The 10,854-nt window shown below is 42.3% G+C and overlaps 1 pseudogene; it reads left to right on the top strand.

The window, feature by feature from the left end:
- Nucleotides 1-4,093: 4,093 nt before the first annotated feature.
- LOC137216602 (uncharacterized) lies at nt 4,094-9,462 on the top strand (annotated as a pseudogene).
- The last annotated feature ends 1,392 nt before the right edge of the window (nt 9,463-10,854 follow it).

The raw sequence follows: 10,854 nt of genomic DNA, 5'->3' as shown, positions 1-10,854 counted from the left end.
CTCACGGAGCCTCCACCACTTGGAGCATTGCCTGTCACCATGGTAAAGGGAAGATAGCCTGGTGGCTCTTACTCTGGCAATTAAATGCTCAACCTGGAAATGACAGGCATCACTTCTGCTCACAATTCATTGGTCATCCCTGGACACAAGGAGGGGCTAGGAAGTGCTATCTTACCATGTACTCATGAGAATAGGGTAGGAGACAACTGTATTATTTGGCAAAAAGCACCAATGTCTACCACACCTTCATACCCTTACTCTAAGGCAGAGTGGGATACCTAAAAGTTTTTAGAATGTATACATGCTGTTCTTTTTGACCTCCTCCCCCCAGTCCTTCTGGGAAGATTCTACTTGATCTTGTAGTTTCAGTTCAAGCAATATGCCTCTGGGGAGCCTTCTTTCTGTCTTATCTGCTTCTGTTTCTCCCTTCCCAGTCCAGGGCAAGTGCCCTTTGGTTGTGCTCTCCAAAGCTCCTTGTTTCCTTCCAGCATAAATCTTATCACATTCTCTGAATGTGACTGTTTATATAATGTGTTTTTTTACCCACAAAATTGTATATTGCCTGATGTCAAGAACTGTATCCGTAGTGCCTAGAGTGCTTCCTGGCACACTGTAGGTTCTCAATAAAGGTGGAATGAATGAATGTTTAGAGCTTTATCTCCTTGGTCCTAAGCCTTTGCCCATTTGGCACACCAAGCTGCCTGGATCAGAGGAGGAGTTGAAGCTGAAAACTGCTTTCCACTGTGAGTTGAGCGGATCTGGAACTGGCCTAGAAAGTAAGGGTATGGCATTTAAAACTTGAGCTTCATTTATGAGCTAATCCTGGGACACACACTTCCTTGGGTGTGTTAACTGGGGTTAATGAGGAAAACTTGGCTATTCAGACAATTTTATGTTCACTAAGTGAAGAGTGTCACGGAATTTAGACTTCTTCCACAACAGACTCTGTTAAGGAGTTTCTAACAGCCAGAAGATATATGATTTGGGAGGTAGAGTTGAAGCTGATGTTCTGAACTCTTGTTGTTTTGGGTTTTAGAGTTTTCATTGCAAATTAGACATGAGACATCCTGACTGTACTTGCTCTTACCTAGGGATATGCATGTGCAGCTCAGGTCATTTGTCTGAAAATCTTTACTAGAACTCGACTGGCCTCTTTAGTAACAAAGAGCTCACCTCCAAGGGCAGTACTTAGATAAAATAAAATCTTTGAAGACATGCTAAAACTCATTAGTAATTAGAGAAATACAAGTTTATCTAAGCAGCTCTCAGACTGGCAAACATTAAAAAGCTGATAATGTGTTGATGAAGATATGGGGTTATAAGAGCCCTTACGTTCTGCGTAATGTAGGTTGGTTCAGCTCTTCTGGCAAAACACCTCTCACTCAATGAATATTTACTGAGCGCCATCCATGCGTCAAGTGCTTAGGATATAAGCAGTGAAAAAAACAGACAAAAATCTGTTAAGATCTTATGATAATCACTATTTATTATAAGCTAATAAAATAATGCATAAATTATTTAATTTATTAGATAGTTATAAGTGCTAAGCTGAGAAGTTAAAACAGGAAAGAGGGATATGAAATGCTACATGGGGATTGAAACTGAAGAAAAGGTGGCCAAGAGAGGCCTCACTGGCTTGGGGGGGTCATATAGCTAACTTAGTCATATTAAATATACACATTTACTATGACCCAACAATTGTGCTCCTGAGTATATATATCTAGGAAAATCCCCCCACAAGCCCATAGGGGGATATATATGAAGATGTTTGTGGAAGTGTTATTTGTGGTGGTGGAAGGTTAGCAGAATCATAGTGGGAGCCCTTGACTGAGAGAGTGGATAGGTAAAATATGGTGGATGCATGCCATGAAATATCAGGCAACAGTTTAAGTAACAGGATAATATATGCATGGCAACATAGATCGATCTAGAGCATGATGCTGAATGAAAAATGTAAGAAACAGAATGACGTATATAACATAGGATCGCTTAGGTAGATTAAGAATCCATGCACACAATACAATACAGAGTTTGAAAGAATAGATTCAAACAAAAAAGCGACATGTTAAACATGTTAGAATGGCTATGGGGATGAGGAGAAAAAGGGGAATGGAAATGGGGTATGGGGTTTAAAAATAAGATAAAATGAACACAACTCAATACATTGATTTGGTGTTTAGAGAACCCATATTTCTACAGCCTGAGAGTCAGGTGTCTAATTCACTTGCCTCACGTGGGCTTTCATTTCCTCAGCTATATGGGAACAGTATTTCCAGTCTAAGCTACCTTCTGGGGCTGTCGCAAGACTAGTTTGCTGATGTAGGAAGGGACTTAGACAAGTTTAAAGTGAACACACTTATCTCACACAAACAATCATTATTGTTGCACGGAATGAGCATTTGCTGTTTGCCTTCCTATCATGCATTTCTACTTTGTTCCTTCCCACCAATCCTGATCCCTATTTGGGGAGTACATGTAGTTTTGAGGCAGCTGACTATTCCCAGGTGGAACACATGGCTTAGGATAAGCCAGTCACTCATTCCATCCCCTGGCCACAGTGATTGATTTGGGGTGGGCATTTGACCCAAGCTATTGAAATCCCATTGAATCTCAAGACTTTGGCTGGGAACACTGGGCGTCTTCCTCGTTTGGCATGAATGGGGTAGTATGGGGCTCTGGAAGTAGCAGCTTGGGCATGAAACTTCTTAAAATACTGCAAAGCACAAAGAAAAATGGATGTGTCCTGAGGTTGGGTTGGTACATATCTCTACACCAGATGGAAACGTTCCCCAGAAAGTGCCCTGAAATGGATTGTTCAAGGTTTTCAGCAGTTCCACACTGCAAATGATGTCAGCTGCTCCTACTTGGAATGAGGAAAAAAGATATCCGCTTTCATACATTTGTTTCCTGATCTGTAGTTGACAAGAGAAAGAATCCTGGAAATAAAATTGTTGCAGGTGCCTGATGATTCCAATCCTTTTGCCACATGTGATGAAATAGAGACCTTGGTTTGTAAAGAATGCCGCTCCAGAGGGTCGTGGGCTTCCGAATTGAATGCCGCGAGGGAGCACGAGTAGCCTCAGTCTGGAGTGTCCTCTGCTCAGCACAGCTTCTTAAGATTCTCAAGGCTGAGTCTATGGAGCAACTGTTTTTGAAATGATACAGCAGCCAAAATGCTAACGAAGAGTGTTACATTCATCATTCAAACTGCTGCTTCCCTTCAGTGGCCTTGCCTTCTAGACAGAGGACTTTGACACCCTTAAGCATTCTTCGTACAGTTGGTTTCCCAGGTTTGGGGTAACCAGGCAGGAAAAGGGAAAAATAAGCCTCCAGAATGGCAGCTCTTTCTTGTCACACATAACATCAGACTTGTCCAGGACACCGAACATGCTTACTGGGCATGATGGAGAATACAGAAGTTTGAGGCATGGGTTATGCCCTCATTCAACAGTGTGCTTAGTTAGCAAGACAGGAAATACAGAGTCACTCATCATGCTTCTTCCAAAAACATAGATTTTTTTTTTGCCTAATTTACTCCTACTTATCCTCAGCTCAAATATCACTTCCTCAGAGATGCTTTCTCTGGTCAAATCCCTGTAATAAAAACTCTCATAGCTCCATGGAAATCTCCTTTGTAGCACTGATCACACATTTTACATTTACTTGTTTTTACAGTTGCTATTTTTTTTAAGATTAAAGGCAGTCTCTCTCACTAGACTCTAAGTTTCATAAGGGCAGAGATGGTCTAAGTCTTTGTTGTTTAACAAGCACATATACAACTTTTACTATGTGTCAGGCAATTTTCTCAATAGTTTACAAATATTAATTTATTTAATTCTCATAGTAAGTCCATCAGGCATTATTATTGTTATACATACGGAGGAAACTGAGACCCAGAGAGGCAGGGTAGCTTGCCCAAGCTCACAAAACTAAGAAATAACAGAGCTAGGCTTCAAACCCAGGGAGGCTGGTTCCAGAGTCAATGCTCTTAACCAGCGGTCCCCAACCTTTTTGGCACCAGGGACCGGTTTCATGGAAGACAATTTTTCCACGGATGGGGTGTGGGGGTGTACTTCAGGCGGTAACGCGAGCGATGGGGAGCGACGGGGAGCGGCAGATGAAGCTTCGCTCGCTCACCCACCGCTCACCTCCTGCTGTGCGGCCCGGTTCCTAACAGGCTGCAGACGGGTACCGGTCCTTGGCCTGGCAGTTGGAGACCCCTGCTCTTAACCATTATGCTCTAGCCATTTTGCTCATCATTGTATCTCCAGTACCTAGTGCAATGCCTGACTCATATATGCTCAATAAACATTTGTTGGATGGATCAATGGCTCTTGTCCTTTGTAACCCTAAGTCAGGCAACCCCCAAAATTAGCCTAATAATCACACATTGATCTATAACTCATACATGTCAAACTTACATTTCAGTATGACAAGATGATACAGCCCCCTTTGTGATTTTTTGGCATTAGTTTGGGTTTTTTTTTCTTCTTTAAATTTTATTAATTTGAATTTCTTTCTATTTAACCAATTAACATGGAGTATCTGAAAATTAATTAACTAAAACAGAAAATATTACATAAAGAAGTTTCAACTACTGGTATGGTCAAGTAAGCTCCTGTTAGACTTGGCCCTCTTGCAAATTACAGACTAGGGTTTGGCAAACTATGGCCCATAGGTCAAATACAGTCTACCACTTGTCTTTGTAGATGTAGTTTTATTGGAACACAGCCACATCCATCGGTTTATATATATTCTATTTCGGCTTTCATGCTGTAATGGCAGAACTGATTAGTTGTGATAGACTATATGGCCCACAAAGCTTAAAATATTTATTATCTGACCCTTTATAGAAAAAGTTTGCCATCACCTGCTCTGGAAAAAATACAACAAATAATGATAGGAAGGCACTGAAGAGTAAGCAAAATGTTTTGACACTTGGAAAGAGGGAAGGTAGGGAGCATATTTCCCATTTTTTTACTCCTTTTAACCTGAGGGTGGACTAAAGGTGGAATTGTGAGTAAGTCAACACTCTAATAGAAGGCCAGCAGCCTTTCTGGTATGAAGAATTGAAGGACAGAATTCTGGGCAACCATAACCATTGGAAAGTGAGGGAGAAATTCCAGAAAGGACAGAGCCAGAGATGAGGAGCATCAAATTATGTCCAAGTCTCTGATTTACTCCTGAAGCATGCATGTGTAGGACAGATGCAAAACAGCCCAGCTAAATAGCCTGAGTTGGCAGTTTGAGTTAATTTACTGCCAACACAAAAGTATCCATACTCTTCAGGGAAATATATCAGAATCTCAGAGCCTCCATAATTTAGCATTCAGAATCTTGAGGTTATAATACAAAACTGCTTGACATACATATGAAGAAACAGGAAAATGTGATCCAATCTCAAAAAAAAAAAAAAAAAAAAAAGACAACAGTGGAAACCAGCCAAGAGATAACCACAATATTGGAACTAGTGGACAAGGATTATAAAACAACTATTATAACTATGCTTAATGAAGTGAAGAAAAATATGCTTGCAATCAATGAAATGTTACAAAATGTCAGCAGAAAATTGATATTATCATTTTTTTTAAAGAACAGAAAGGAAATTCTAGAATTGAGAAATACAATATATGAAATAAAAACTCACTGGAGGGGCTTAACAGCAGAATGGAGATGACGGGGAAAGAATCTGTAAACTTGAAGATAGAATAATAAGAATTATTTAATCTGAAGAGAAGAGAGAAATAAGATTGACGAAACTCTACAGAGTTTTAGAGAACTATAGAGCAATACCTGAAAGGTCTAACACAAATGTAATTGCAGTCCTAGGAAGAGAGAAGAGAATGGAGTGTCCTACATTCTTAGTATCCATTTTCACACATGATCCTCAGATATTTGTCTGTACTAATTAGAAGAAACTCAAGTAGTTCTTTTGGAGTGTAGTATATCTCCACATGGGTCACACATTGTACCTCTGTTTACAGACCCAGAACCCCTTGAGGAAGAACCCCAGTATACTACCGAAAATGTATACTGCTAATTTTTTCTCCCAACCTTGTGCAAAGGGACCTATGACTTTTCACCAGGGTAACTATACATTGAGGAAAGGAAACAATCAGACTTTTCAGAGAATACTAGATACTAGTTCTGAACTGACACTAATTCCAGGAGACCCAAAACATCATTGTGGTTCACCAGGCAGAGTAGAGGCTTATAGAAGTCTGGTGATCAATGCAGTTTTAGCTCCAGTCCATCTCACAGTGAGTCCAGTGGGTCCCTGAATCCATCCTGTGGTTAGTTCTCTCATTCCAGAATGCATAATTGGAATAGTCATTTTAAGCAGCTGGCAGAATCTCTCCCATCGGTTCCTTGAGGGCTATTATGGTGGGAAAGGCCAAGCAGAAGCCACTAGAACTGCCTATAGACAGTTTTAGAAAAATAGTAAATCAAAATCAATATCACATTCCTGGAGGAACTGCAGAGATTAGTGTCACCATCAAGGACTTGAAAGATGCAGGGGTGATGATTCCCACCACCTCCCCATTCAGCTCTCCTAGTTGGCTTATGCAGATGACAGATGGATCTTTGAGAATGGCGGTGGATTATTGTAGGCTTAACCAGGTGGTGACTCCAATTGCATCTGCTGTACCAGATATGGTTTCTTTGCTCGAGAAAACCAACACATCTCCTGGTGCCTGGTATGCAGCTATTGACTGACAAATGCCGTTTTCTCCACCCTTGTCCATAAGAACCACCTGAAGCAGTTTGTTTTCTGCTGGCAAGGCCAGAAGTACACCCTCATTGTCCTACCTCAGGGGTATATCAACTCTTCAGTTCTATTTTATCAGTTAGTACATAGGGATCTTGATCAATTTTCACACGATATCACATTGGTCCGTTACACTGATGACATTATGCTGGTTGTACCTAACGAGCAATAAGTGGCAACTACTTTAGCCTTATTGGTAAGACATTTGCATGTCAGAGGGCGGGAAATAAATGGATTAAAATTCAGTGCCTTCTACCTCAGTGAAATCCCTAAGGGTCCAGTGATACGGAGCATTTTGAGATATTCCTTCCAAGGTAAAGGATAAGTTGTGGCATCTGGCCCCTCCTACAATCAAGAAAGAGATATGATGCCGAGTCCTCTGCAGATTTTCAAAGAAACATATTTCTCATTTGTAGATTACTCTGTCCCACTTGCCGAGTGCCCCCAAAAGCTGGTAGTTTTGAATGAGGGGCCCAGAACAAGAGAAGGCTCTGCAACAGGTCCAGAGTGCTAGGCACACTGCTCTACCACTTGGACCATATGGTCCGGCAAATTCAGTGGTACTTGAAGGGGCAGTGGTAAGTAGGGATGCTGTTTGGAGCCTTTGACAGGTCCCTATATGTGAATGGCAGTGCAGGTCCTTAGGATTTTGAAGCAAAGCCTTTCCATCCTGCGGATAACTGCTCCTCTTTTGAGAAACAGCTCGTGGCCTGCTAGTGGGCCTTAGTAGAGACTGAATGATTAACCATGAGCTGCCAAGTCCCCATGTGACCTGAGATGCCAATAATGAGTTGGGTGTTGTCTGACCCACCAAGCCATACAGCTGGGCATGCACAGCAGCACTTTACACGGAAGTGGTACATGCACGATCAGGTCCAAGCAGGCCCTGAGCACAAGCAAATTTACACAGAGAAGTAGCCCAAATGCCAATGGTCCTACTGCTGCTACTCTGCCTTTTCTTCCCAGCCTGCATCTATGATCTCATGGGGAAAAGAAGACTTGGGCTTGATTTACAGACGGTTCTGTATGATGTGCAAGCACCACCCAAAAGTGGACAGCTGTGGCACTACAGTCCCTCTCTGGGACATTCCTGAAGGACAGTGGTGAAGGGGAATCCACCCAGTCAAGCAGTGCGTCTGGTTGTTCACTTTGCCTGGAAAGAGAAATGGCCAGACAAGCGATTATACACCAATTAATGGGCTGTGGTCAATGGTTTAGCTGGATAGTCAGGGACTTGGAAGGAACGTGATCAGAAAATTAATAAGAAAGAAATCTGGGGAAGAGGTATATAGATAGATCACTCTGAATGGGCAAAAAACATGAAGATGTTTGTGTCCCATGTGAATGCTCACCAGTGACCTCAACAGTGAAGGATTTTAATAATCAGGTAAATAGAATGACCTGTTCTGTGGACACCAGTCAGCCTCTTTCCCCAGCTACTTTTGCCATGGCCATTTGGGCTCATGAACGAAGTGGCCATAGTAGCAGGGATGGAGGTTATGCCCAGGGTCCACAACATGGACTTCTACACACCAAGGTCAAGCTGGTTATGACCACAGCTGAGTGCCCCATCTGCTAGCAGTAGAGATCAACCCTGAGCCCCCAGTATGGTACCATTCTCTGGGGTGATCAGCCAGCTACCTGGCAGCAAGTTGGTGACATTGGACCACTTCCATCATGGAAAGGGGAGCATTTTGCTTTTACTGGAATAGACACTTACTCTGGATACAGATTTGCTTCCCCTGCATGCAATGCATCCACCAACACTACCATCCGTGGACTTATGAAATGCCTTATGCACCATGATGGTACGCCACACAGCACTGCTTCTGATCCAGGAACTCACTTCACAGCAAAAGAAGTACAGCAATGGGCCCATGCTCGTGAAATTCACTGGTCTTAGCATGTCCCTCCTCCCCCATCCTGAAGCAGCTGGCTTGATAGAACAGTGGAATGGCCTTTTGTCGACGCAGATACAGTGCCAGCTAGGTGGCAATATCTTGAAGGGCTGTGACAAGGTTCTCCAGAAGGCTGTATATGCTCTGAATCAGCATCCAATATTTGGTGCAATTTTTCTGATAGCTAGGATTCCCAGGTTCAGGAATCAGGGGGTAGAAATGGGAGTGGCACCATTTACTATTACCCCTAGTGATCCACCAGCAAAATTTTTGCTTCCTGTTCCCCAAATTTTATGCTCTGCTAGCCCAGAGGACTTAGTTCCAGAGGGAAACGCTTCCACCAGGAGACACAACAATGAATCCATTGAACAGAAAGTGAAGACTGCTGCCCTACCACTTTGGGTTCCTCATGTCTCTGGGTCAACAGGCAAAGAAGAGAGTTATGGTGTTGGCTGAGGTGACGGATCCTGACTACCAGGGCGAAATTGGACTACTACTCCACAATGGAGGTAAGGAAGCGTATGTCTGGAGCATAGGAGATCCCTTAGGATGTCTCTTAGTATAACCATGCCTTGTGATTAAGGTCAATGGAAAACTACAACTCAGTCCAGGCAGGACTACAGTACTAACGGTCTGAACACTTCAGGAATGAAGGTTTGGGTCACCTCATGATGTAAAGAACCACGACCAACTGAGGTGCTTGCTGAAGGCAAAGGTACAGAATGGGTAGTGGGAGAAGGTAGTTATAAGTATAAGCTAGGACCCCGTGGCTAATTACAGAAACGAGGACTGTAACTGTCATGAGTATTTCCTCCTTATATCAAGGAGAAGAGCTAACATCACTCAAGGACTTTACCTCCTCTTCTGGGGAAGGAATTAGTGTATCTTCAGTTGTGTGCAGGATGGTTGTTTCATGTTAGGCAGAATTATGACTTTGTTATCGTCTTTATTTGGAGATGAAGTATGGTTAAAGGAGATGCATACGGATACCAAGTTGACAAAAGGTCGACTTGTGATTAAAGGTTAATTTTATGCATTAGCTTGGCTGGCCATCGGTGCTCAGATTAAACGTTATTTCTGGGTGTGTCTGTGAGGGTGTTTCCACATGTGGTTAGTGTTTGAATCAGTGGACTCAGTAAACTGGCCTTCCCAATGTAAATGGGCATCATCCGATGTGGAGAAGGTCTGAATGAAACAAAAGGTGAAGGAAGGAGGAATTTGCCCCTTTTTTCTTGCCTCACTGTTTGAGCTGGGTCATTTCATCTCACTTTCTCTGGCCCTTGGACTGAGTTATACATAATCAGCTCCCTGGTTCTCAGGCTTTCAAGCTCAGACTGAATTATACCACCAGATTTCCTGGGTCTCCAGTTTGCAGATAGAGATTCATCTATCTAGCTTCAAAAATTTGAGCAAAAAGGGCGTATATTTTCCTGAATATATATCCTGAATATATATTTTTATTTTTCTGAATATATATTTTTCCTGGATATATTCTGGAAAAAACACATACGCCCTTTTTGGCCCTTTTTGTCCAACCAAGCAAGCGGGCAATGCAAACCTGCACTACAAAGAAGTCTCACTTCTCACTGGTCCAAAGGGCCATCCGAAAAAAGTGTAAAAACCAGAGAGGCAGGCCAGGCCATGGAGAACAGGGAGCCTTGAAACTAGTGTTCTAGTATGATGAATGTTAGAAATGGGCTCTTCTTCGTAAAGTGAAAGGTATTCAATATATGTGGATTAGCTATAATAAATTGAAGACACTCCCTATCTTTGTACGAACAGAGTATAAGAATCCGCCAAGGCTTTTACCCCATTAAAACCTCCGTAGGCTGACATGAATGACTTAATCTCAGATGCGTCCTGTGCTCAGCCATTAGGTGAGGAGGATTTCTGACTGCATGGTGTCAACTAGAGGATATGTGCTGTGTCTTTCATAAGGATGTGCTCAGAGCACTTAAAAGGACAGAGACCTGGGGCTTCATCAAGTTTATGGAACAGGTTTCATGATGTGTTGTGCCTACTGTGCTAATAAATAAGGTCTGTATGAAGCAGAATTTTATCTAAGCCCTTGTTTTATTAAAATCTGGCTGGAGAGCGTAGAGGAATAGCTCGACTTCTCTGCCTCAAACTTCTTTGCCAGCTATCATTATTTACCAAATAATAGTTGTGCATTACCAAGCGACATAG

The sequence above is a fragment of the Pseudorca crassidens genome, chromosome X, assembly GCF_039906515.1.
Source record: "Pseudorca crassidens isolate mPseCra1 chromosome X, mPseCra1.hap1, whole genome shotgun sequence".
NCBI lineage: Eukaryota > Metazoa > Chordata > Mammalia > Artiodactyla > Delphinidae > Pseudorca > Pseudorca crassidens.
The sequence above is the reverse complement of the archived record's forward strand: the minus strand, read 5'-3'. Positions and strand labels throughout refer to the sequence as shown.